A 15,372-nucleotide genomic window follows, 5' to 3' on the forward strand; every position below is an offset into this window, starting at 1 on the left:
CATAAACAATGGAGCTTTAAACCTAAATGGTTTTACCAGCTCTGCTACCGACTACGCCAAGCCTGGGGGTGTTTTCCTGCCTACACTGTCGACACAAAACAAGCAATGTTCAACTCAAAGAGCTTGGCTAAATAGACTTAATGTGACTTGCTGATTTAACTCTCATCTGAGATTGAAATGATAATGCAATAATATGCATAATTTACATGGACCTTGATTTTCAAATTCTGGGAGGAGAGATTTATTCCCCCCTGAGGTATTTGGCACAGTACAACATCCTTCAGTGTATTAAGCACTAAGCAGTGCACAGAATGAACTCCTGCATAGATCTTATTTTTTGTAGGGCTGATAAAAAAAACAAACGGTATTAAGTCACAATCAGCTACAAAACTGAAAAGCATAATGTGTGTTATAAAAGAACAAAATAAATAGAATAATAAATAAAACTTGTGCAGAATAGTTTTTGCACTCTTGTAGTCTATTTCTGCCTAGCTCCGGTGATTGGCACATCTGGATGATGTCATTTGACGTGTTAGCATGAGTGGGCCAGGGGTGTCTTCCCGGGTTAGTGACATCACTAACCCTAAAATTTACATAAATCCTGCCACCGAGAACACGCAACAAAGGAGGAGAGACCATGTTGGGCTGCTTTAGAGAAGAGGAAGAGTTGTTGTAGTAGAGTGTTGTTACCATGCCGTCATTTTACACCGGACCGCTTCACAAACGAGGCTCAATTCAATGCTGGAACAAAAAGTTTAACATGAAGTACATAAATTTATCCACTAACCATTCAAAATGTCCAGTTATAATCAATAATCAAATTACAAGCAGTAGCACAAATAAATGCAATGCAACAAAGATGCAAATTAAATAAACAGTGCTTTTCATGCAGGTCTAACAGTAGTTTTCAGGTACAGCAATTTAATAAAGTAGGCTAATCAAATAAATAATACTGTATAATCTAAATATCATTTTTAAAGTTCAAGAGCAGTGAGTGATTTTTTTCCACTTTTGTATGGTTAACATTAAAAACGCAGACAGCACAGTAGTTGGATTATTCGGATTCTGTCACTTTAAGACAACGCACGCACTGATCAAGCATTTTCTTTCTCAACTGAAGACATAACTGACTGTTTACTAGGATACTCACCGAGATGCGCATTTTTTGACATAATTTTGTGTGAATTTGTCCACTCAAGCACAGGAAGGCATGAAAGAGAGTTCAACTTAGTATTTGCGCACTGTCTGAGATGCTGCTTTCAAGGCGTGCGCTTTGGAAGTTTCGGATTTTGAACTTCCCACATATCACGTGAGTAATGAATTCCCCTTTCGCGTGGTCTAGCGCTTGAAGTTTCGTTATGAAGCAGCACTGACCGTCAACTGTACAGAGCATTGTTCATGTTCATATTCTCACGACACTGCATTGTCAGAATGCACGTTCATGTTCTCACAACATTGCATTGTGCGTGTGGTAATGGAACGCTGTTTGCTAACCACCACAACAGGAAAAAGAGGAGGAGGAGGAGGAGGAGGAGGAGGAGAAGGAGAAGGAGAAGGAGAAGGAGAAGAAGAAGAAGAAGAAGAAGAAGAAGAAGAAGAAGAAGAAGAAATCTATGCACCAACCCAGAATAAGAGTTCAGATGGCATGCAAGAGCTTGCTAGTAGCCTATAGGCCGAGTTTCGGTTAATAAATTTGTCGTGCTTCACAAACTTCACGAAAAGGAAACAGAGATGGCAGAAAGTGGGATCCTGTTTGTTTTCTTTATTTTACAAGAGCACAATGTTTTTGTTTTTATTGGAAGTGTACACAAATTAAATTTTAATGTTCTTTTACTCTTATCTGTATAACCATAAATGACATGTATTTTAAGTTGTTTCCGCTGTTATAACGAGACAAAATCATTTGGCATTGTGACAATTTGTATCGTGGAACTACTACAGTCCAGTGATGAAATGTAGTGAACAGCAGACATGATGGCTTCACAACAGACATCCTTAAGACAAAGGAGTGTGAGAGGGTCCTCAACGACATATAAATTACTATTGTAATCAGGACTGCCAAAGGTGGAAGGCAGGAACATCAACGGCCCACTGATCACAGGCTAATCACATCACGAATTGTCTTTGTTCACCTCAGCCCTCCATGCCTGAGTCAAGGGTGTGAATGGCCATGGACTCCTAGAGCTACCAAACCGGTTCTGGCTAGAACACAGCAAGAACAAAGAAATGCTCCAAAAGAAAGACAATTTCTATACATATTGGCTTGAAACCACAAAAAATGGACAGGAATACTCTAAGGAACATGTCCTATATGTCTTTTTACTCATTCAGGAAACTGTGCACACACAGTGGAAACTGCACCCAATGAGACAGAAATGAATTCAGAACATACCACAAGGACTTTGAGAAAGATCTGAAAAAGAAATAAAGCATTTCCAAGGTCCTAAAGACATTGTTTTATTTAACTGTGTATTTTGGGACAATCAACAAGTTCCACGGGATGAAAGGTGGGCGTGATGAGCTGACACCTGGAATGCTATGACCCGATCACATCATCACATCAGGAAAAGTGGGGATTAGTAATCCCCTCCCCAACAGGAAGGAATAAAAGCTTTCCCAAGTGAACAAACCCTTGTTCTGAGTTTCTGACCTGACGAAGGAAAAACAACAGCACGACCAAGGTTATACTCTTGCGAGTAAACCTTTCACCGCACGGACCTTCAAGCAGCCCAACTGCTTGTACAGAGGACTTTGGCTCCTGACCAGCATAACTCAAGTACCTCCAACCTATAGAAGATCCTGCGGACCGACCACCGTCTAACCTACAGTTCTCTGGATTACACAAAGACCCCAGCACTCAGTGCAGCTCTGCAACTGTTGGAAAGTAATCCAGTCTCTCCCACTGCAAATGGAAGGATACCAGTGGAAGACATTTCCCATCGCCAGACTGATCACCCGACCAAGTGAAACGTAAATATAAGGTAACCAAACCTTTTCCCAAAGGCCTTGGCATTAGGTTGTTGCTATATAAGATTGCTATTTGTGTAGAGACTGTTTATCTAGGGTCAGCGTTCACAGATAGATACATTAGACGTTATCTGTATTCATAGAAAATGCTTATTTACTATTTCCTACCAGCATCCAGGAAAACCACAGTTGACTCCCCCATAGACTGCTAATTGCCCATTCATTGCTTTGTCCAATTCGTTGCTCATCTACTTTGGCATTCATTTTTGTTAATGTCCATTTGTGTAATAGTTTGTAGTTTCTGTTTGATTAAATTCATTTTTTATTGCAAACTGTGTCATTCTTGTGTTGATAATCAGAGGCTCTATAAGCTCGCCTGAATCTCACTAAATCCTTCAGATTGGTCAGATGACAAACTTCCTCCAATTTATAAAATTCTAATTCAGTCAACAATCTTCCATGATTGTTCTTTATTGTCAAGGTGAGATTCCTTGTCTGGTGCCCCGAAATATTGGAAGGAACCATCTGACTCAATACAAAATATTAATATTAATTTTTAAGACCATAAATAACTACATTTGTGGTGCCCTCGTGTGAGGCTATTTCAAAATCACTACAGAAATATGCATGTCCTGGAATGGGAAGCCTCAGGTGCTGCTTCACTCGCTATCTCCTCGTGGAAAGGTGAAATAGGCAAATGGAACTTTTTCTCCTTTTCTCCTTCTCCTTCTTTCCGCGTAACATTGAACATTGTGCATCCGCCATTGTCACCGCATGTGAATTCTGAAGTGGAAAGACAATGACAGACAGCGTAGGCTACGCACGACACATTAATCAAACCAATAAGTTTGAAACCGGTGTGTCTTCTGCTGCTGTAGCCCATCTGCTTCAAGGTTGGATGTAATGGAAGTAATCTAATAAGTTATCCAAGTTATTCATGAGATAAAGGCAAGTCTTGCTCAATTTGGTACTCAATGTTTTCAACATCACTCGATGAACTGTGTTTTCATTGTTGGAAAGGAGGCATTGCATTTCCCTGTGAGAGAAACCTGAGGTTTCAAAAGTATCGGAAACATGTATTTGTATCGGTATGCATCGGCATTATGTCCGTCCCTGGAGTCAATACTGGTAGAAGCTAATGTGATTTGCTTCATATGGCTTTACTTTCCCTGTAAGCTCTTACCGAAACACAATATCTGGCAACTGCTCCTGAAAACAAGGGGACTTATTTCCCTTGATTTTTAAGGATTCTGGCTCAAAGGGCAGACCGAATCTGTGCGAATCCCTGCCTGTTGAGCGCACGAGGGAAATGTAGCACTTTGGTGCGAGCTCTGATACCTGATTGCTCTGGCAGGGATCATGTGGATCTGCACAATGGACGCTATCCCAGTTTCCACACAAATCCTGAGCTTCTAGCCTCGAAAGAGCACTCAGACAGACATGCTCTTCAGTCCTGAGCTTAGGACACATCCTGCACTGCTTACACTCTTAATCTCTTGCTCTTTCACGCATTTAAACCTGGACTAGCAACCTAAAGATTGCAGATACTGAGATGATGGGTAAATCTCATAAAAAAAAAAAAAGAAAAATAATGAACCAACCAACAAAACAAAATACCACCCACACCAATTCTCAGTAGCCCACTGCCAGGATCTCTACATTTTCTTGACTCAGAATCAGGTTTAGGAACTGAAAACTGGTTCTTTTTCAAAAACCGGTTCCATTAAAAAATAAAAAAAAATAAAAAAAAAACAGAACCAAATGATGTTCAGTCCAAGTCCAATTTCTGTATGATTAATTTTGAGTCAGTTCTTTTTAGTAAATCAAAAACATACAGCTCAGCCACTGTAGTCATATTGCAGAACAAATTAATTATATAAATCGATTCTTGAAGGGCTGTCAATCAATTAAAAAGTTTAAATCAAACCCATTAAATGCTAAGCAGATTAACTCATCGTCATCATAAAAATATAAAATCACATTTTTTAATAATATGAATCACATCAATATTTCACATTTTTTCCCTGATTTTACGGGGAAACATGACCCGGACATTTCTTTGTGAGATTCACTCATCCTATCCTCATTACACCTTTGAACGGAGTGTTTAACCTGAGGTTCCCCCAGTAAGTTTCTGTAGATAAAAGCTTCTGCTGAAAGACAAATAACTCAAACTAATCCTTTTGCTTTCTTTGTCTCTTAGTGCTGAAATCGTATATCATTCACATAAAGGGGAATTTGGATGTTCTAACATGCTTACACGTTGTAAGAACATTCATTTGTTTGTCTTTTCTCTGTGTATTTGTGGAAAGGCATATGTTTCTTTTGTGCTGACTCTGGGTAGTCAAATTTGTTTTTCTGTCTCCTCATCTGCTATCTGTTGGTTTATTTTCTCTTAACTAATTTGTACATCACTCTGTCTCTCTTGAATTTCTCTTTCTCTGTATTTGTCTAACTGGTCGTTCACACAGGATGCATTGATTTTTTTCCTTCATCACATCTTTCCCCTTAGCTCTGTTATTAATCTGAAATCAATTTGATGGCAATAACATGGTATATATTACAGGTTCTCTTTTAGTTTACTGTATACTAATCAGCTCAACATATTTTGTATGCTTAAACTGTCAAGCTTGTATGTAGTTACAGTACACTGTCCATCATGTCATGAGCTCTGGTTTTCACATGGTTTAAACAAATATGCATAAATAAATATCAGGATTATTATAATAGTAATAGCTTTTAGCATAAGTAGTTATATTATATTAGAAAAATGTACCTGTGGCGACATGTCTGCAAAATGATATTACATTGCGTTTTGCACGTTTAGCTGAAATGTCCAGTGAGTAGCGCTTAAAGCATGTTCAATTTTACAGATGAACGTGAATCTGGCAACGTTTTATTACCTTGGTTGTTGTATGTGTATGTATCACAGCAGTTCTGAATTAAAAAGTCCAGCAAGTGGCACTAAAAGGTTAATGCTCCATCGCATTTTAAAATAAGTACCACCTACACTAAAACTACCCGATACTGTTAACAAAAGCAAATGTGACATAAAAAAGCAATTGTTGAAGCAACAGTGCCATTTTAGCTGGCTTCTACAAGTCTTTGAGCTCCTTTGTCTTGACTTGTATTCCACGGGACTCGTACCCATGCGCTCCGCAACCAGGGCTCAAAAATAAGGACTGCCCAATGGCTCAGGGCTAGCATGAAAGACTCTCGGGCCAGTTGACAGAACTTTATGGAAGTTGATAATTTGTGCATTTTTAAGCCTTGCCAATTTAAATATCCAAGCGCACAAAGATGCGAAAGTACCCGCGTCTCTCGGTTTGGTACTCATGCGCTGCGTGATAAGTTTTGTGTGCTCAACACACATTCAAAGTGCATGCCCAGAACGCAGCATCTCAGCGCGCAAATACTCTTTCACGTCTTCCTGAGCTTGCACGGACATATTCACACAAAATTATGTCAAAGTGCCCATCTTGTTGAGTATCATCACAAACAGTCGGTCATGTCTCAAGTGAACATAAACATGACGTATGTGAACGTAAACAAGATGTATATTGAATCCATGCAGCTCTTAAAGTAACAGCAGCCTAATAAACCTGCTGCTCTCTGTTTTTATGTTAATCAAACAAAAGACAGAAAAAACCCCACTCACTGCTCTTGACTGAATAACTTTAATAAGGGTTAATCTATATTTATACAGTGAAAACTATGCAGTGATATTTTACATTTAATTACTATTTCTGTACCTGAAAATCTAGTTTAGACCTACACGAAAAGAACTGTTTATTTCATTTGTATATGTTTGTTCTGTTGTATTTATTTGTGCTATTGCTCATAATTGATTATTTGTTCTTATTTTATTACTGACTGTCTGTAACAATATTTAAAAATTATTAGGGATGCACCGATACCATTTTTTAAGGACCGAGTACGAGTACCAATACTTTTTTTTCTGCTCGCCGATACCGATACCGATGCCTATACATTTATTAATTTCTCTCTTTTTTTTTTCTTTCTGATATTGCAGTTTTCCAAGCACAACACAGTGAGACTAATGAATGTAGGACAGCTTCTTTATTATTACTCTAATGAAAAAAGTAATATTTTTTATGTGCTTGTCACAAACTTAAAGAACAAAAATTTCAGTGTCCAATAACCTTCAAAGGGCATAATTCTCAATATATGTAATTGTTGTTATATAAAAAGAAATTTACAAACAAATTACAAACAATACAACAAATACTATAGAGATACAAATTAAATTAACTTGTTTTTCACATACAGTAGATTTATTTACCATGTATACATTTATTTAATTATCTTTTGTTGTTTTATTAACATTAATGACAAATATAGGCTATGGTCCCTTTAAGACCGAATCCATGGATACTGACACATATCCTGTTTTCACCCAAATGTTTACGTCCACTTAAGCCATAACTGACTGTATTTACATGAGATACTCCACATGATGGACATTTTGACAACTGTGTGTGCATTTGACCATTCAGGCACGAGGAGAACTGATTGCGCGCTGTCTGAGAGAACTGGGATCACGCGCAAGAAAGAGAGAGAGAGAGAGAGAGCGCGAGGGAGAGAGCACTTCTGGTCTGTGTCATTCAGCGCAATTCTGCCTATCCCGCTAATCTAATCTAACTAATCGATAACAAATTGTGATTGAAAGCATGCCGTTTGCAATGTGTGGGTTGTCATCATTAATTTTGAAGTATTTCCACACCTCTGAGGCTGACATTGTTTCTGCTGCTGCCGCCGATGTCTCTGTGCATGGAAAATTCTGTCAGTTACATCACATGAGGTATCGGTCTTTGGTATCGGGGGGTATTTTTACGAGTACAAGTACACGAGCTTGGTGGTGCATCCCTAAAAATTATATGAGTTAGGCTAATAGTTATTGGTGTCATAACCTTATTTATTAAGGCTACAGGGATCAAAAACAACTAAAAGAATAACCAGACTACTTTTTTGTAGTGGGGACAGTGGACATTTTGGCAGGGCAAGTAAAAATTTGAATTTGAAAAAAATCCTTAGCATTGAGCCCTGGCATCGCATAGGGCTGGGCGAAATGACGATAATATTGTATATTGTCGATGTCTCGTAAGCAGTGTTGGGCAGTAACTGGTTACAGTAATAATATTACTTTTTACAAGCTCAACATGATGTATTTTTTTGGTGTATGTCGCCTGTTGTCTCTGGCGGGGCTCTGGTAGACATAATCTGATATTGCAATATTTTTTGAGGCAATTATTGAAAATGATTGAAAATATTTTTTACATATCGTCCAGCAGCATCACAAGTACAATTCTGTACAGAGCAAGTTTATCATGTCAGAAAGGCTAAAACGGTGCAGAAAACAAGAATGCAGCAAAATACAATTCCTATTTTTATCTGTCATACATGACTCAGACCGTTTAACTAAACAGGTTTGTGACAACAAGTTAACACGTGGCACCTTTAGACCTTTTGTTTTTTCCCCATATTTAGCATTATTAATCAGCATATTAAGATATTTCATAATAAACAATGTTATAATATGGAAAATTATTTAGAGATGGCAAGGGAAGACAAAAAATCTGAAGTTACTAGTTAACTTTATTTTGTGCTCATGATGAGAGTTTTGCTTATTAGATTATGTACACTGTTTTTAATAGTTTATTACTTTGAGCAAAATATAAAAATGGCCCATACTTTTCTTAAGAGGTAAACCCTGCACCCCCAATATGTTTTCTCAGTCCCAAGGCCTTTTATGTGCCATACATGCAGGTGTCTAAATGTAAAAAATTAAAAATTAAAATAAATACATAGAAATAGCCTGATAAAACATCTGATCTAACCTTCTATATTCATATCCAGTTGGGAGAAATATTTACTTTTTTGGTAAATATTTGTAAAAAATTCTTAGACATCACTGCTTTGGCTCTCGGGGCCCGAGATTCCCATCCTATTTTGAGTGTTTAAGTTTTTTGGTTTTTTTTAACAAAGTACTACGGCCACCCCTATGGAAATGTATAACTGTTTCCAAAAAATTATTGTCTGGACCTCCGCTAGGAAGGAAATATAGAGACCGGAATCCTTGGAACTTTAATTGAATACCCCTGCACTATGGTAAAAAGTGTTTTGGGGTCATTGTATAATATTGTGCAGTAAGTCTTTATTACAGTTTTTCTCGATTGCTTAAACACTATGACCAGGCTTTTGAACTAAAATTTCAAAACCATAATGCCATTTATCAAAAAGCACACCCAATTCCCTAAACTATAAACACAATTCCCCTGTTTTGACACATGAATCAGATTTGTTGAACTGTCACTGCAAAACTCTACACACAAATCCCTTCATTTCTCATTGCCTACACCATGTTGTCATTTAGAAAGCACTAGCATTCAATATTGCTCACTCAAGTCAGCATAGCTTAAACTCAATTAGCACACAGTTACCCACGTGGAAACACTAAGAGTCAGAATTTATCACACACCAATCAGAACCTTCAATAGAGAGATAAAAGAGCCCCAGTCAGTTCATTCAGTTTTGGAACAATGGATCCAGAGAGATGTGATTGAAAAGGTCGAGGACACCAGAGAGGAGGAAGAGGAGGAAGTGGATGAGCAAGAGCAGTAAGGAGTGGAGGAAGAGGTGAAGGAAGAGGAGGAGGAGGAGGATGGGGATGAGGGGCAAGAAGACAAGGAGTCTCAGATGAAATTCGTGCCACTAGTTGACCATGTCCTTGTCCATAGTATGACTATGAGGGAGGCTGGTGCAATGAGTTCAGCCAAACTTAAGTTGCTTCACCATCACCTCAATCTTAAGAACCTTCAGGGAGGAAAACAGGTAGGTGTACCTCAGTGTACTCTACTGTAACTTTTGAGTGTTACAACACATGCATTAAAGTGCCTTACATACAGATTGAGTTTCTGTCTGCTTCCATTTTGTAAAAAGGATGTGTTACAGTTACAGTAATCAGTACTTCTATTTTTGTAGGACACAGAGATGATGGAATACATACTGTGTGTAAGCAACTATAAAGTTTACCCTGTTCTTCTCCCAGTTCACCGGACACTTAGGGTGTTTTCACACTTGGTCCTTTTCAGGGGTCTGAGAGTGGTTGGCGTGATATTTGGCTTATACGTGAACACTCCAAACGACCTCAGACCCCTTAAAAACTAACCGAACCGAGACCATCTCGGGAGAAAGTCTGAGTACGGTTCGATTTCATCTTATGGTACGGTTCACAATCTGAACACAAACTGGGCGAATTAGTTTGGTCATCAGATGCCTCCGTACAAATCAGCTGCTGCTTCTCTCAGATCTCTACAAATTATTTGTTCACAACGTACACTTGTTTACTGTGATTTTAACTGCTTCCAAACTGTAACTGCATGCCTTGCCAGTTTAATTTTTTTTTTATATACGGTTTTACGACCGCACACACCTAGCGAATGCACAGAAAACCAGCTGTCACAGCTAAACTGAATTATCTGTAGCGTCTTATTGCGTTTAAAGTGTAAAAACACTCTAGGTTCATATAAACAGGCTTTGTCTTGTGAATGTATCTGGGAAAGAAATGTATGTTTATCAGTATATTGGATCCATGCATAACTTAGTTCTTAGTGACAGCCTAATAAAACAATCAGTAGAATCAGTATACATTTTGTTCATAAAGTGAAGAATATGCAGTTTTATTTTTTCATTTGATTATTCATTTTCTTACTTGAATGCTACTTTTAGGCATACCTACTGTACATGGAAAATTTAAAGCAGTTTATTTCATTTGCATCTTTATTTTATTGTATCTGTCCTTGTTTTTTGTTTTTTTTCTATGCTGATGTTATCATTGCCCTCTGCAATAAAAAAAAAAAAAATCATGATTCAAGGAAAAATGTTATTTACAAAGATGGATGTGTGATATAGTGCAAGAATATGGATGTAATATTGCAACAAAATGTATATTTTTGTGCAAAAGATAAACTTAAGCTCATTCAAGAGCATTTGTAGCAATGTCGTTTTACAAAATTGTAAAGATTATTATTATTATTAATTATAAACAAATTTCTTGGTTAGTGAGGCACATACAATGTAAGTGAATGGGATCAAATTTTGAAGGCCATATGGTCAAGCCATCAAACACTGAACTGGACTAGATCCAAAAAGCTGTATCAACACAAAGAGGTCTGAGACCACATTGCTACTTAATTGGACCAAAAAAGATCTAAGTCCTCTTTCAGGGACATGGACAGTGTGAACGTAAAGTGAACAGGGTCCTTTTTCACTTGGTTCACTTCTTGGTCCACTTAAAGGGGTCTGAGTTTGGTTCTTTTAAAGAAGACCAAGTGTGAAAAAACCCTTACATCCATCCGTGTATTTTGAGAGAAGTGGATGAATTCACGTGTTGTAAAGCTCAACTACTAACGCGAAGAAATGGCCAAATGTTAAATATTAAGTGGACATTTTAAATAAATGTCCACTTGATATTTAATATTTGGCCATTTCTTTACGACAGAAATGCTACAACCACTGTAATTTCTTGAACAAGAACATGTGGACTTAAACGAGGGCTTAGACTAAACTTTTATTTTGAAATTGTGATGAGCAGTTAGCACATTTAGAAACATACTGATGTATTCTCCTGCGTTTGTGTAGGTTTATACATGACTTACCTTACAAATCTGATGAAATGCCGCACAGTACGTTTCCAGATGAACATTAAAAATAATCCATACTCACAGTATATGCAGAGAAGGTGTTTGAGACGTGCCACTCCTATAAATGATAACAGTTTGTGTGGAGCTGCATTCACTGTGAACGGAGCCGCTCTGAGACGCACACAGGTAACCTACACGCATGTAAATAATTACAGCGCATATATATTAAACCTGCAGCACATAAATTTATTTAACTGAATAACAGCCTTTGTAATTTCACAATAGCATTATGCTTTATTATGATTTTTAAACGGGTTTAATATCGTGCAGCCTTTGAAAACGGCCTAATAATGCGTTTCATGAATTCTCGTCCGTAGAAAGCGCCACTTCCGGTATTTTGCCAGTTACTCGACATGGGCAAATTGAACTCGAGGATTTAGCCTGTAGTGCACGGCACAGAAAAAAAAAAGTGTATTTACGTACCAAGTGCAAATAGCCCAATTTGTCGGCAGAGGCTATTTACACCAATGTCTGGGTAAGCTAGACAAAATTACAAAAGAAACCTGTCTAATAAAAGGAACAGTAATGTGGAGAGTAAGGCGGATTCGAATTCGAGTTCGAATCCACCTTTTTGCAAACTCATTCTTCTCCCTTTTCCCATCACATATGAGCTCAGAGTGGCATTTATTTTAAATAAAATTAAAGAAAATATTAGTGGAAATAAAGTTGAATGGGTATTTAACAGAGGGAATAAAGTTTAACGAGTAGGGTTAGGGGTAGGTGTAGGGAGGATTTAGGGACAAGGACAAGTAATGTCCAAATAAGGCAGCATCCATTTATGATTTTAATAAATATAACCATTAACCACAGAATATTTTATTACTGCATACTGTTTTATAATATACTACAATACACTGAGTATCTGCCACTATTTGCACTAAGTATAAACAGTATCTAATTACTATTTACACTTAGTACAAAGAAAATACTACCATTTTCACATCTATTGCATCTATTGCAACCACAGCGTCTATTGCAAGTAGCCTCTGCCAAGAAAAGGAAAAAAAATCAGTGATATGTGGCGCAGCCCTTAAGTCACATTATTTGCTTCTCGTTTTCTTTTCCTTTGTAATCAGTCAAACTATTGTGACTTTAAACTACATGTCCTTTAACGTGGATGACAACTTCCTAAACCGTGAGCTCTCCATGACCCCAGCATCACATTGCCGCCAAAACAAAATGGAGAAGTTGTTCTCCTTCTGCGACCCAGACCATAACCGCCAGCATTACGCCATTGTGGCCTCTGTGCGTCGAGGTTTAACTGGACTAAGAGGAGAGTAAATTGATTGGGACTGACTGGCTCATAAGCTTATAGCAGCTTACAGCCAAATCTTTACATCATCAGTACTGAGGCTTTACTGAAGATGACGCCAGCCGCTCTGGAACACATTTGCCAGTCAGCATTACAAGCAACTGAGGGGCTCAGGAAATTAGTTCAAACTTATATAGGCAGAGTGGAAAAGCATGTGAGAGGTTGAAAGTCAATGGTCTTAAAGGACATGTAGGAATGATCAGAATGCAACTTTAGCTTCCAATTAATTTCTATTAAATAATTTCTTCCACCTAATTGTGCAGCTTTCTGATTCAATATCAAACAGCTCAAAAATCACCACAAACGAGCAAAAGGAATAAAAGATTTGTACTCAAACTGAAGGCTAAAACCACAACTTTTGAATGGATAGATACATTCAGATATACAAATGGCATACAATTGCAAAATGTAATTTTAATTACAATTTAATTAAAATTAAATTTAATTAAAAATATGATATAGAATCACAGAATCACTTCCTTTTCATTTAAGTGATGGCAAATGTCTACTGAGGGGTTTATAAATCTAACCCATAGGGCTAACTGAGCGTAGATTAGCTGTAACCCACCAGATTTTTTTTTATTTTTTTAGATTTTTTAAAGAAATCTAGAAAGATGAACGGAAAATAGAAAAAGAGAAAAACAAAGAGGACCCAGGGGGAAATTCGTTTGAAAAGATTTTTTTAAAAAAAGAAAAAAAAAAAAAAAAAAAAAGAATAAAGCACAGCCTACCTACTGATGTATCTTTAATTTGGGGATCCCACACCAGAAAAATCCACAAACCTGGAGATAAACAGAACAAAACAAGGTCAGTGATGCACTAATTACTAATACTTCACTCTGTATACATTGCCAAAATTTTGACGTTTAGTTGTTTAGACGCATTAGACTTAGTGAGAACAGACATTAGCATGTTTACCAGTCAGATTTTCAGCCATTAGCATTTTCTCCACAAATGACAATAAAGCAGGATTTGTGCCTTTATTTTGAATAAATGAAGCTTTATCAAGCTATCAAAAAAAGACAACAAACAGACAATAACATTTAAATCTAATTATTAAATTAAATTAATTATAAATTATTATTAGTTTAAATACATTTTAATTTAATTATGAATTTCAATAATATCAAATTGAAATAATTCTTGCACAACCCTTTCTCTGCTTATTGAATAAAACTATCATGATGAATGAACAATATGTACGTCTTTGTTTATTCACTGTTCGTTCAGTTCATTCATGTCCCAGTACATTTAGTTCATTCACAAACAGAATGTTTCATTCAGACCTAAAACACAGACTTGTTCATCATAGGCCGTATTTGCTCAGCATGTCCAAACAATGAAACACTCCTTTTCCATTCTTCAAGTGTGTAGCCAGCCTAAGAAGATCCATTCACCTACAAGATTTTTTCACTTAAAAGATCTGTTTACTTAGAAAATCCATTCACCTACAAGATCCATTCATTTAGAAGATCCGTTCACCCACAAGATTGGTTCACTTAGAAGATCCATTCACCTACAAGATTTGTTCACTTAGAAGATCCATTCACCTACAAGATTTGTTCACTTAGAAGATCCATTCACCTACAAGATTTGTTCACTTAGAAGATCTGTTCACCTACAAGATCAGTTCACTTAGATGATCCATTCACCTACAAGATCCATACCTTAAAAGATCTGTTCACCTACAAGATCCATTCACCCACAAGATTTGTTCACTTAGAAGATCCATTCACCTACAAGATCAGTTTACTTAGAAGATCCATTTACCTACAAGATGTTCACTTTGAAGATCTGTTCACTTAAATGATCCATTCGCCTACAAGTTCACTTAGAAGATCTGTTTACTTAGAAAATCTATTCACCTACAAGATCCGTTCACTTATAAGATCTGTTCACCTACAATATTCGTTCACTTAGAAGATCCATTCACCTACAAGATCTGTTCATTAGAAGATCCATTTAACTACAAAACTAAAACACTGCTTGTCTGATTTTATGTCCATTTGAACACTTAAAACACTTCAGTTTTGCACTTTAAAACCCTTTCTTTGGCTTTTAGCAAGCATATGTGCTGGACTCCCACAGAAACACCTGCTGATATGCTCTACACACATCCATCAATGTCTCATTGTTATTACTGATTAACATATGACAGTGCGTCAGAAGGTTACTCCATTGTGCGTTCTTGGCATAGTCAGCAGAATTGGGAGAATAAAGTGCCGTGATCCGTTTCAGTTGAACCTGCACATGAGACACCACAAATGGCAAAATTTGGGTTGTTATAACATACTCATACATACCTCACCTCTAATCGCTCTTCCTTATGCAAACGTCTGATACACACACTCAGCTGGACTTGGAAGCCAG

The 15,372-nt window shown here is 37.2% G+C and overlaps 1 protein-coding gene across 3 annotated transcripts in view; it reads right to left on the reverse strand.

Annotated features, from left to right (window-relative positions):
- Positions 1 to 15,372, reverse strand: part of LOC127506738 (uncharacterized) — a 324,637-nt gene that overhangs the window by 221,130 nt on the left and 88,135 nt on the right. For all 3 annotated transcript variants that reach the window (XM_051883502.1, XM_051883501.1, XM_051883500.1), the window contains one exon: positions 13,734 to 13,784. The gene's annotated coding sequence lies outside the window, so the exon portion shown is untranslated. The remainder of the gene's footprint in view (positions 1 to 13,733; positions 13,785 to 15,372) is intronic.

This window comes from Ctenopharyngodon idella, chromosome 24 (assembly GCF_019924925.1).
Source record: "Ctenopharyngodon idella isolate HZGC_01 chromosome 24, HZGC01, whole genome shotgun sequence".
NCBI classification, from domain to species: domain Eukaryota; kingdom Metazoa; phylum Chordata; class Actinopteri; order Cypriniformes; family Xenocyprididae; genus Ctenopharyngodon; species Ctenopharyngodon idella.